General features: G+C 41.0%; 1 pseudogene; it reads left to right on the top strand.

The window, feature by feature from the left end:
• The window catches only part of LOC109464140, a 2,767-nt pseudogene extending 264 nt beyond the window's left edge, over positions 1–2,503 (top strand).
• Positions 2,504–13,889: the final 11,386 nt, after the last annotated feature.

The following is a 13,889-nucleotide window of genomic DNA, read 5'->3' as shown; positions in this document are numbered from 1 at the left end:
ATGGATGTCTAAGAGCTGCCATACACCGTCATCTCACACGGACCCCTTTCCATCGACAAATACAACATCCTAGAAGGACACCGAATTCAAGGCAGCAAATAACGTGTACACAGGAATGTTAAAGAAGCTAAGAAGAGAGGGCAAGGACACTGCCAAAGCACACCAACCTATCCTGTTGACTGACATTCAGAAGATGTTTGAGACAAAGACATTGAGTGTCAACAGTCCGGTATCGCTTCAGCGTCTCGTGTACTTCTATATAGCGTTCTACCTGTGCAGACGGGGAGGGAAAACCTGCGGAACTTTAAGGTCAGTGACTTTGTTGCCAAAACAGATGGAGGAAGAAGATATTACACACTTAAGTTCAATGAGCATCAAAAGAACCACCCCGGAGACCTACCAAACGATGATCAACCAACACCCAGACTCTATGAAAGTCTGAGCGACGCACGTCCCTGCCCTGTGCAGGCTTTTGAGCTGTACTGTAGTAAGTTGCAGCAGGCAAAATGCCCTTTCCTGTTTCAGCGGCCGAATCTACATTGGAAACCGGGCTCGTGTGCACCGTGGTACTTTGCTCAACCAGTAGGAGTGAACAAGATTGGCTTCATGATGAGAGAGATATCTCAAGCCGCAGGACTGAGCCAAGACTACACCAACCACTGCATTCGCGTCACTGCAATTCAGGTGCTGGACCAAGCCGGCTTCGAGAATAGAGTTATAATGAGCCTATCTGGACACAGGAATGAGTCCTCGATCCGTAGATACACGCACGACTCAACAGAGAGTCAGAAAGTGGGAATGTCAAATGCTTTAGAGGCAGCTCTCGGCTCGTCTGACAAGACAGGTGACTCTGAAGGAGTATGTGGCAACCTTCCAGGCCCACGTGCCGCAGTAGGAGAGACGTCTTCGGGCAGACCGCAGTCCACGTTGCACTCTCAGGTTGGTCCAGACCAATGTACTGTTATTATTGTGTATCACCATTTTGTATCTGTTGTATATTATTTTGTTGTCCCAGAGCTACCTGAAAAGCAAGTCAAATGACCTGAGATGTAACCTCTGGTAAACTAAATAAACTGAAGCTGACTGCAGTCCACGTTGCACTCTCAGGTTGGTCCAGACCCACGTGCCGCAGTAGCCCTAGTAGGAGAGACGACTTCGCACAGACCGCAGTCCATGTTGCACTCTCAGGTTGGTCCAGACCAATGTACTGTTATTATTGTGTATCACCATTTGTATCTATTGTATATTATTTGTTGTCCCAGAGCTACCTGAAAAGCAAGTCAAATGACCTGAGATGTAACCTCTGGTAAACTAAATAAACTGAAGCTGACTGCAGTCCATGTTGCACTCTCAGGTTGGACCAGACCCACGTGCCGCAGTAGCCGCAGTAGGAGAGACGACTTCGCACAGACCGCAGTCCATGTTGCACTCTCAGGTTGGTCCAGACCAATGTACTGTTATTATTGTGTATCACCATTTTGTATCTATTGTATATTATTTTGTTGTCCCAGAGCTACCTGAAAAGCAAGTCAAATGACCTGAGATGTAACCTCTGGTAAACTAAATAAACTGAAGCTGACTGCAGTCCACGTTGCACTCTCAGGTTGGTCCAGACCCACGTGCCGCAGTAGCCGCAGTAGGAGGAGAGACGACTTCGCACAGACCGCAGTCCATGTTGCACTCTCAGGTTGGACCAGACCCACGTGCCGCAGTAGCCGCAGTAGGAGAGACGACTTCGCACAGACTGCAGTCCATGTTGCACTCTCAGGTTGGTCCAGACCAATGTACTGTTATTATTGTGTATCACCATTTTGTATCTATTGTATATTATTTTGTTGTCCCAGAGCTACCTGAAAAGCAAGTCAAATGACCTGAGATGTAACCTCTGGTAAACTAAATAAACTGAAGCTGACTGCAGTCCATGTTGCACTCTCAGGTTGGTCCAGACCCACGTGCCGCAGTAGCCGCAGTAGGAGAGACGACTTCGCACAGACCGCAGTCCATGTTGCACTCTCAGGTTGGTCCAGACCAATGTACTGTTATTATTGTGTATCACCATTTTGTATCTATTGTATATTATTTTGTTGTCCCAGAGCTACCTGAAAGCAAGTCAAATGACCTGAGATGTAACCTCTGGTAAACTAATAAACTGAAGCTGACTGCAGTCCACGTTGCACTCTCAGGTTGGTCCAGACCCACGTGCCGCAGTAGCCCTAGTAGGAGAGACGGCTTCGCACCAACCTCAGTCCACGTTGCACTCGCAGGTTGGTCCAGACCCACGTGCCGCAGCAGGTGAAATGGCTTCGTACAATATGCAGTCTACATGTATGTCTCAGTTGTCGCATGTTTTTAGCGGCCATGTGAACTTTAACGGACCATGTTACTTCCACTTCAAGTAGATGGTTAAATGGTTAAATGCAGTCTACATGTATGTCCTAGTTGTCGCATGTTTTAGCGGCCATGTGAAGTTTAACGGACCATGTTACTTCCACTTTAATTAACAAAACAGTATGATTGTTTGTTGTCCATCGCTGTTCAGAGAATCAGACAGTTACTAGTCAACTATAGTGCAAGTACTTACGCAACATGCTTTGTTACCATGCTGGCTGCATTAGATGGTTTAATGGTTTTACGATATGCAGTCTACATGTATGTCTCAGTTGTCGCATGTTTTTAGCGGTTATGTGAACTTTAACGTACCATGTTACTTCCACTTTAACTTAAAGTTTAAAAAACAAACAGCATGATTGTTTGTTGCCATGCTGTTCAGAGAATCTTGTAAAATGATCTGTTGCCAGTTGCAATGCTGCAAAAGAAACAATTCTAAAGTGTAAAGTTGTAAACTATATTTATTGTAAAATGATCTCCATATTTATTTTAAAGTACAAACCATGATTATAATATTTTGGAATGTATTGTTATGTAAATATTAAAGGTTTAATGTTTTGAACAGGAATTGTGTTGATTCATTGTGTCAGTTTGGATAGGCTATATGATAATAACGTTAATGCACCGCCTTTTCCTCGGTGTATATGGTGTCATAAATGCATGGTCAGCTGCTATAACCACCTCATAAACCACCTTGTTCGCTTCGCTCACTCGGTGGTTTATTCGGTGGTTATAGCAGCTGACCATGCATTTATGACACCATATACACCTCGGGGCGGTGCATTAACCCTTTATTATTGTGTATTTTCCTATTATTTTACTACTGTACTAAGAAAAAGTGCACGCTTGTTAACGCTATATGGCGTTGACTTGTGTTATAAATTATTACCAAGTGACAGAATATTATGCCATCTGTATTGTTTTGGGTAGCGTTTTTCTTTAGTCACGTAAACAAGCTCCACATTGGCATATCGTAGACTTATTTTCCCGCATGCCGGATAGCTCGCGTTTGTGAATATTAATGAACTAGAAGAGATCAAAGGAGTTAATTTTGTTTTAAGAATTTGCGACGCACAGGAGTACATTAATATCTACAATGTATATTCTTTACATAACAGTTGTTTTTTTTCAACCTTCTAATACAAGTCAGTTTGGCTAAGAAGGTTGTTGAAAGTTCCTTTTTAACTAGTGCAAGATAATCGACCAAGTTAGGGATTTGGAATGAAAGTTTGACATCTGTATTTGTTAGAATCCATAGTTGTACATTTCAAGCTTTCTCCCAACAAAAGAACAAATATACCTGTTAAAATCTCCAAGTGTCAGTTATTGCATCAATATTAGCTTACTCAGAACCTTTATATATTCTTTAATTTCCTATAATGTAGTTGTATGGATGTTTTAAAGTAATTTATATGCAATGTAAATACGCATAAAATGCGCAATTCAGCGTCTATGAAAAAAAGCTGATGACAATGCTGTTGGTTTAGTGTAAAATACACGAAGAAGTCAATAAACACAATATATAATAATGGATTCACCATAAATTTTCAGTCGAAAACCTTCGTTAGATCTGTGATGCACTCGCTGACTCTCCGGAATTTAAAAGCGTGATGACGTCAGGAGTGCATCAAAAGTGGCGGGAACACGCAATCTACCACCGTCACGGTTTAGAGAGGGTTATTTATATAGGCCCTTATGTAAAGGGGCAATTTACATGAGGGCCTATCAACCCTCTCACCGTGACATTTTGAACAGATTGTCACGCCTCATACAATAACAGTTGATTATGGGCCAGGCCCTTTTTCCTAAACGTTTACAACCACATTTTTAAAGTTCAAACTGGAGGGAGCAAAAGTCTAGATTGTTGAACTTAGTTAGGCTTTATATAGCGCTAGCAACTGGGTTTGTACAATGTTTACATCGAAGCAAATGAACCTGAAATTATTTCAAGGACACAGCCTGTATGTACAGTTCAAAGGTCATAGGTCTTGTCCTTAAGCTCCCAAACTGGTTTTGCAACGGCAAACATAACACTGATTACTTTCGCACCAGTTCATCGCATTGGCTCCAGTAAATGTTGACTAATATAGTGGAGTTGTGTTGTTGAGAGTTCTATTAAGTGCTCATTTGACTCTGTAGTTTATAACCATAGTGTACTACTGGCTAAAAATGCAAAATATATCTGTTACGCCTCCAGTATTATATACCACATAATTGGAATAAAGACGTGTACTTGCACTTATACTACGTTCTAATAGTCGTGTATACGTAATTAGACAACAGGATACGTAAAACATGACTAAAACGACTTGGCAAAGTTTTATTTAGAGACACATTTTTACACAGACATAGCAGTTTCTGGTCAATTAGTTTGTACTGCTTGCATCTGGCCATGTTTATGAGGTGGAAGTGATTGTGGTACAAAGGCTCCCTGTGTGCCGCGAACTCTGGCATTTCTTGCCTGATCGCACACTGGGCGCCAGGCGAGGAGAAGCAGGCTCCGACCCCAATCTGACAAACACATTGTACTCGAGCCTGTTCCTGAAAGTCTTCAAAATGAAGTAAGTGACATTTTTTTTCTTAATCAAAAAAACACTAGGCTTTAGATCTTGTTTTAGATACGTCTAGGTGTAATTTGGCATAGCTAGATTTCTCTTCCCGTCTAAAGAACCTGTTTCAATTCCTTTCGCCCGAACTTACCTGATGTCCTCTTTCTGTTGTTACTGTATGTAGATCAAATATCCTAAAATTCTTCGAATACGAATACGTGTCTTTGATTTTGTATCTCTGTGTGCAATGACAATACCATAGCAACCCTCAAAACTCCTACGTAATTTGAAGTTCACTTACTGGCATATATCTCGTAATGTTTAACTACACCGCTCGAACTCTAAGAAGCAAGAAAGCGTTGAAAATCATCTTGAATTGGCGTTATTTTGCGCTGTCAACTGTAAAGACAAACGGCTCACCTTTTCTGTCCCCGTTGCGCGAAACGTCTTACACATGATCTCCTTGATTTTTTTACGTACTAATCTTGAAGATTTACGTTCTGCTACCTTAATTCAATCTAGTCGACCCATGGAAAATTCTTATAGATACCAACATACCATAGTCAAACCTTACGACATTTGGTGGCCCTCTATGTTTCTACGTGAATAGGCACGACAACAACATATCTGACCAGGCCATCTTGTTTACTTCAAGATTACTGCTAGATTTAAAATCTGTGGTTGAAGAAAAGGGCTTATTGTATTCGACATGCAAGAATGAATAACTATGTTTTATCTGAATAGTACGATGTATAGCAATGATATGGGGGATAAAAAAAGAGATAATCATAGTATCTTCCAAATCTCGGGAATTACTTACGCACCATTATCTTTTCTGATATTTGAGGTCGTAGGACTTTGTTCTCTGGCGCTTTAAGTCAAATTTGACTGCGAACGGTCCCAAACTAATCCCTTACACAAAGTAATAGAGCAGTTGAATCTTTTCAAACCGGATAAACGAAATGTTTAAACTGTCATTTTTGTCTGGTATCATGTTTGATGCACTGTGTGAGATATGGGTATGCACACCTGCCCCCATATCTTGAAACGGATGTACTTTTTCTATATCTAAGTGAGAGCGTAACATCCCTTACACATTTACTGGTCCAGACCCAATAGTTTTGAAAAGTTTGGAACATTCTACAGGGCCAGGCGGGGTCGAGCAGAGGCCGACCTTGCCCAACACCCGCCACCCACAGCCGACCTTTCTGCCGACCAAAACTAATCATGATTAGGAGGAGTTCGGCATCGTTCGTGTGTCATAATGGGCTATTTGTGACAAAGGCTTCATCTTTAGGAAGACCTTCATATTCTTCTAGCAAGGTTCTCTTTGCTGAAACAATGACCTTAAACAGTTTTTTTCTCATTTAGTGATGTATAAATAGTGTACTGTATCACTGTCAAAACGTCAGCAGAGCCATGCCCCGTGGTATTTTTCCGTGCGAATAGACACAGTAACAAGTTGTTTTGCGGACCGGATCTTAACAATTAGGCTTCATGTTTTTTTTGAAAACACGAAAAGGATTATTCAGAAGAAGTTATTATATTTATATGGGTTTATTTTCTTCACCATGTGTAAAAAATTAAATGATTAATAATAGTATGTTCTACAAATACGACACCCATCTAGTAAGTATTGTCCTAATCATAGCAATTACTTGCGCACAACTAATACTAGTGATAGTATAATTTTTGAGGGTATAGAACGATCTTCACTAGCGATGTTATTGGCTTGTATTTCCTAAACGTTTTGTAATAAAATAATCCTGGAGTTTTACACCCTAACCCATCGTCTATTACACTGCATCGTGGGATTTGACTTGTAGGCAGTATGGATTCTTTATAGGAATGATTGATGTTAAATTTAGCTCGACTCATGTACACATGTTTGACTGTCAGCCAGTATGGGATCCGTTCCACTCTATGCAGGGCATAGGGGTGGTGCCGATCTCTACTTCTGTAGCCCTTGAGCGACTAACAGTTGTACAAGGCACTACAGCAGGGGGCTAGTCCGCTGTGTGATAGTGCTGTGTGTTAGACCTTCCCACACTCTTTCTCATATGTGCTGTGTGCTAAGCAGAGAAAGAAGTGTATACCATTTTGAACGTCTTTGGTATGTCCCGGCCGGGGTTTGAACTCACGACCTCCCGGTTACAAAGCGAGCACCGGTATAATAAATCATAACGGTAGCCTGGAATCCATCCGTGAACGCTTTATCTCCGCTCCGTTCCTCCGGAGGATCCGCCCTGCCTGCTGAAGGCAGAGCGGAGGAACGGAGAGGAGATAAAGCGTTCACGGATGGATTCCAGGTGCCTCAGAATAAAAATCAACTGTCTACATTTCACTACACGCTATACAACCGGTTTAAATCTTTATAGTAACGGCTAGGAAATGTCATGTTACGCTCTCGCTTAGATATAGAAAAAGTAGATCCGTTTCAAGATATGGGGGGACGTAGTCTTTGTGTGTATTCCCGTATCCCATACCGTGCATCAACCATACCAGACAAAATTGATAGTTTAATTCCAAGTGCCAAAAGAACCCAAATTTCTGGGCGCTGTTTCCTTTTAAATTACAGTATCAAGTGGGAAGAAAACGTTATCAAGAAACTTGGATTTAATGAAACTCTATTTTCCAGGTTGCTGTATACGTGTTGCTTGCCCCTTCTTCTTCTGATATCTGCACTTGTTCTGGAGTCAGATGCATGGTGGTGGAGCCGCCGTCGTCGTCGTCGTACTGGTGAGGGCATGGCTGTTTCAGGGGTGCCAGAGTATACAGTGCAATTTTACAGTATACAGTGCAAGTTTACTAGTATACAGTGCAATTTTACAGAATACATTGCAATTTTACGGTATACAGTGCAAGTTTACTAGTATACAGTGTAATTTTACGGAATACAGTGCAAGTTTACTAGTATACAGTACAATTTTACGGGATACAGTGCAATTTTACGGGATACAGTGCAATCGTATAAGTATACAGTGCGATTTTACGGGATACAGTGCAATCGTATTAGTATACAGTGCAATTCTACGGAATACAGTGCAATTTTACTGATGACGTAACCTGGGCCCGGCTTTCCGGGACGCCGCTGACGGAGCGTACTCACGTCTTTCTGTGTTTTTCGAGCGAATTTGGATCTTTCTCATAGATAGACCTTTGGTCAAATCACTACATACTACACACGGGGAATTGTTACTACACAGGGATCATTTCGAATTCGCTCGAAAAAGACAAAAGTATTTGAGCGCTTGAAATCTTGTACAAAGCCATGATACGTCCTTTACTTGAGTACGCCAATGTTGCCTGGTGTGGTGTTCTTATGAAGGATTCAGACCTCCTTGAGTCAGTCCAGGTGTCCGCTGCCCGGGCTTGCACAGGCGCAATGAGAGGGACGAATCACCACCGCATTCTATGTGACGTTTCAGTTTCAGTTTTCAGTTTCAGTTTTTATTCGCACTTTAAAACAAAATACAGACACAAGAAAATATAAATGAAATGTGACAGTGCAGGGAGGCCGGAAGCATAAAATGCTTATGAGGAGGCCTCCCTTCATAACTTAATTTACAATTCAAATTAATCGGATAAATAAGAAATAACTTACTAGGTAACGGGTAAGTGAAACAAAACAATAAAATACAATACGATACAATACTATCTACAATAATGAAAAGTAGTAATGAAAAGTAGTAAACAAGGAAACTTAAACAAAAATTAAGAATGTGTGGGGTTATTTATGAAAGTTGCTTTAGTATGATTTTTGAAAATGGTGACGGAAGGACTAATTTGTAAAGTTCTGCTTAGGTTGTTCCAAATTGTTGGGCCTCTGTACGTGATTGTAAATTGACGAAGATTCGATTTCGCATTGGATGGCCTTAAATAATTGCATTGACGTGTAAAGTGGTTGTGGATGTCTGAGTTTAATAAGAAGGTGTAGGTGTCGTGGAAGGTTTCAGGAAGGCAAGGACATTTATTCATTATCTTGTACATTAAAAGACTTGTTTGTAGTTTATTTATGTCATTTATGGACAGTATTTTGAGCTTTTTAAACAATGGTGCAGTAGGGAAAGTGAATGAAACTTTTGACGCTATCCTGATGTATCGTTTCTGAAGCAAAAAAAGCGGTTTAACGTCGGTTGGGAAACACTTGCCAACAGACGCGAAAAGTTCAAACTTGTTCACTTTTATAAAATGGCCAATGGCTTAGTTCCCAAATATCTACAAGCCTTGGTTCCCCCACTTATCCGTGATTCCACCCCTTATGGCCTGCGTACTGACCAGAATTATCTCCCTCTTACCATCAGAACTGAAAAGTACAAAAAAATCTTTCTTGCCTTCTGCTGTTTTCTCTTGGAACAAGTTACCCCAGACCGCCAAAGAATCCCCATCCATTCGTGCATTCAAAAATGAATTAGAGTCTTGCTTTGATAGCATGCCCAGATAACCCCACTACTCTCACGGCCACGGACACCATGTGACTCACCTTACCAGACTCAGGCTTGGTTTCAGCCAGCTGAACTACCACCTATTCCAGCATCACTGTATTAGTAGTCCCGAGTGCAAATGTGGGCATCCAAATGAGACACCAGAACACTATTTATTACACTGCAAATGTTATAATACTGAAAGGACCAAAATGTTGTTATCCATATCTTGCCTTCATCTTGAAAACATACTTCCTTCCGACCCACTCAACGTAAATGACGCCACATTACGTACTTTACTTCTTACAGGTAGCCCCAGCCTCCCTTACCCTACCAACTGCCGTATCTTTGATATTGTGTTTAACCATATCCACCACTCTGGAAGATTTGACCAATCTCAATAATGTTATGCTAGGTATTGGTGCGCCAGCCACTTTCATTTTATGTTAATGCTATACTTTATGTCATCTTTATGTTTACATTTGCATTATGTTTTATGAGCAGCGGATTTACATAAGCACAACAAGTGCTTCCTATCCAATGCTCAACAATCCATGTGAATAAAATAAAATAAAATAAAAAATAAAGTATTTGAGTCAGCGGCGTCCGCCATCTTGAAACTGAGAAAGCAGGAAAAGCTGGGTCCAAGTCACGTGATTCAACGTCACTAGTAAAATTGCACTGTATTCCGTCAAGTTGCACTTTATAACTAATACGATTGCACTGTATTCCGTAAAATTGCAGTGTATAATCTGGCACCCCTGTGTTTTATCAATCTTTACCTAATACATGTACGTTTTGTACATAAAACAAAGTAAAGTTGCTTGACGGGACACGATAAAATTAAGACGATCGAAAGTTATACAACCGATATGGCCTTGAGTCACTTGTAAACACTTAAACAAAGAAGTCAAGACAATTTAAGCCTTAAAGATAGACAAATAAATAGATACAAATTCGTTATGTGTTAAGCCTAGTCACGACAGAATATCTTAGATAGTCTCCATTTTTTTGGTTAGAAAATATTGCAATTGACAATCATGGGGGGTCAAAGACAGAAAGTTTCATTTTACTGTACTGTTTCAAAATGATTGAAACTCATTTTTAATATTTAACCCTCAAACACCCGACCTTTCCGCTCATTATTACAGTTTATGCAAAAATAGGATGAAGCCTGCAGGCATAAATATGGGGTTGACCTTTGACCTCATATGATTAACAAAGGTCATAACCTCTGAAAACGTGATGAAATAATTCCTGAGGTTGAGGTTACATGGCAAACTGCATAATATCAAAGCAATAATGCTTCCTTGAAGACATATTGAGGACATTCGAACAATTTCGTGTGTAGGAAAGTGCAAATATGGCTGGGGTCCGTTTGGACTCCAGACGGTCTTACATCAGACTTCCCGTTGTTATTTTTACAAATTTGTGCCGATCTCCAAAAAAATTTAGGAGAACTTGAAGAAGAGTTTTATTGACAAAGTCACAGGAGGAATTTTTTTCGAATCAAAAAATTTCAAATAGCACATAAAAATATACGTCTGGGGTCCAAATGTACCCCGTTCGGGTGTTTGAGGGTTAATTTTGTAATTATTCAATTTCACTACTAAACCATCTTCTAATAATGGTGACTAGATCCTACGATAAGTAGTTGTTGAGTTCGATGGGGCGGGCCTCAGCCACATCCCCGTCCCAACATTACCAAAAACGTCCGGCCTGAATAGGGTTTAAGAAAGCCTGAGATGTCTGGTAGCAGACTAACCGTCTTTCGAATGCTGTTTTTGGCGACGTCTCAGGGAGGAGCCTAATGGTACAGTATTGTGTGCAATTCGCAAGAATTCCTAGGAATCGTACAGGCATTTTGTCCACAGGAATGGAATGTATGTCCACAGGAATGTCTCCCAGCTCTGTTTGTTGACATGCCCACATTCCTGGAAACTCTTGGGAGAACCTGTCTGCTGATGCCCTACTTGTACTTTCTGTGACCCCGGGGACCGTTCACTATACACTCGAGGGGGGGGGGGGGGTGTAACAGGCTTCCTCAAAATCATTAAATCATGGCAGTGTCATGCAAACAATAACCCTAACAGCAACCACTGTCACCATGGCCATGTATGTTTTCATTGCCAGTCTTGTTTTTATTATTATTATTACCTCCGCCAGATAGTGCCCGCAGATATTGCCCTTGTGCATCAACGCCGTGGCACACATACAAGTACGGCTGTGAGTCTCCCTACACCGAAGGGGCAACGTGTTTCTACAGATGCCTACCCTCATACACTCACACCTCCGGCAGCACCAAAAGGACCTGCTCTGATGGAGCCTGGACTGGGTCCAGTATGATCTGTAAGAGAGGTGGGCCGCGTCATGCATTGATTTCTTTAAAACTAAGTGTACAATGTATTACACGTGTACGAGAGAACGTGATTTTGACTATGTGAATTTAGCGAGAAACAGAATGCATTTACTCGCGAAACGACCTTTGTGACTACTAACATCAGTGAACATGACCCCCTTCTTTAGATATGATTACTCCATGCCTTATTATACAAATAAATTGCATAATTATGACGCCATTATGTTGATTTTTAAAAGAAAACCGTCCTGATACAGTACATTTACGACTGCCCAGGACATGCATCAAAACATAAAAGGCGTTGTTGATAGAATATTGACGTTACGTCGTTTGTTGGTAATTGGTAATAGAAACTTTTTTAAACGTAATTTTAGGGACGTTATATTCAATATCTATACCAGATCAAATTTCCTTTTTAGTCTCCCGTCCTGCATTCTTCATGTTATCAAAAATTAGCATGAAAACTGTAAACACCGAAAGTAACACGATTTATAATGAAAAATGTTAAGAAACATTATGCCTAAGGGGTGATATGAATAGTCCACCATTTTAAAATTTGTTAATTCTGACGTCAGTGAAAACCTGTACTGCACCACCAACCCCGGACAACGCCTACATAAGCGGTTGTGACTACCCCTACATTGACTTGGAGAAGTGTATCTACCACTGCAATCCTGGGTACATTCACGTCTGGGGCAACGCCATTAGGGTTTGCATAAATCAAAAATGGTATGGGTACGGCATCGACTGTAGGAAAGGTGTGCACCTTACCGTTATTCTATATTTCATAAGAGTATATTATGAGTTCATGGTTTAAAAAATCTTCACGTATATCAACTCTTATGACTTCTGGTATATATTAACATGATTTTCGAAATATTACGTAATGTTGGATATAGATACCCGTTCGAATACCCATTGTAGATCTGTCATCTTTCATGAAGGTACATTTACTTGTAACATATAATGCTAAGGTCACATTTCCAAACTGGGGCCCGGTCGGGCAGTCTTTTGGAACGAAAAATACGATATAAAAGACAACAAAGCGCAAAAAAATCAAAATATCAACAATGGAACTGTCTGCGTTTATTCTTGATGAAAATTGTTGTGACCGAACGGGACCTGGACGGAAACCGGCCGGCTTCCCGACGGCTGTCGGCCTATTTTTGGCCCCGCGCGGTCGCCGAATTGATTTTAACTCAAACTTAAAATCACTTCGGGCCCCGTTCGGCAAGGTACGCCCAAGCGACGCCGTAACCTCACTGCTCGGGACCCGTCGGGCGGCCGAACAGGCACCTGCCTAAGATTATGACGTCACATGTGCTGAAAAGTACATCAGGTGGTCAGGAAAAGGGGTTTATAGGGAGCATATATAAACTCTTTCTTCAAACTACGTCGCACAATTTACCACGTGTGTGTTACACCGTGTACTTGTCTGTGTTACAGCGTATGTATACTTGTGTGTCAGAATGCCGAAGCGGGTAAGGGAGAACAGCCGAGACGATAGCCCGGCATAGTTCACGGATTAACAGTGATATTGCGTTGCATGTGGGCTACCCTAAAGGCAAACTCCAAGGATCGGTAGCTGTTCCACGGCGGTCTGTCACTACGGCATTCGTTCACATTGCTGGGGGCGTTCGATACAGTATCGGGTTACAAGACGCAATTTTGGTTTAAATTATCGTCTTTACATACATTCAATGGTGATTTTTTTGCGCCAAATGGATAATTTTTTTTGGATTTCGTTAAAAAAAGTCGATAATTTTTGGGATTTCGGACCGCCATATTTTAGCCAATCACCGAGCAAACCTGGCTACACATATTACGCAAGATCACTAATTTTTTTTATATTTTTCGACGACTAGGAAAAAGATCAAAATCATGTTTTAGGGATTTTTTAATTTCTGATTTTAAGTATAATAGTTTTTGTGGACATATTGGTGAAAAAATTACATTTTTTGACATTTTTCTCACCAAATTACCCATAATTCCAAATTAAGACCATTTTTCAAAAATCCCTAAAACACGATTTTCGGGACAACCGTGACAGTCATTTTGAGCCGTAAATGGGGTATGTTTGCTTCTCCACTCTTCCAGGTTTGAACGAGTTTTGCAGACATGTCATATCGCCCGAAAGTGTGCATTGTGTTACTCATACTATCGTAAAGA

Source organism: Branchiostoma belcheri, unplaced genomic scaffold, assembly GCF_001625305.1.
Source record: "Branchiostoma belcheri isolate BF01 breed outbred unplaced genomic scaffold, Haploidv18h27 scaffold133, whole genome shotgun sequence".
NCBI classification, from domain to species: Eukaryota; Metazoa; Chordata; class Leptocardii; order Amphioxiformes; family Branchiostomatidae; genus Branchiostoma; species Branchiostoma belcheri.
This window is presented reverse-complemented; position numbering and strand designations above follow the sequence as displayed.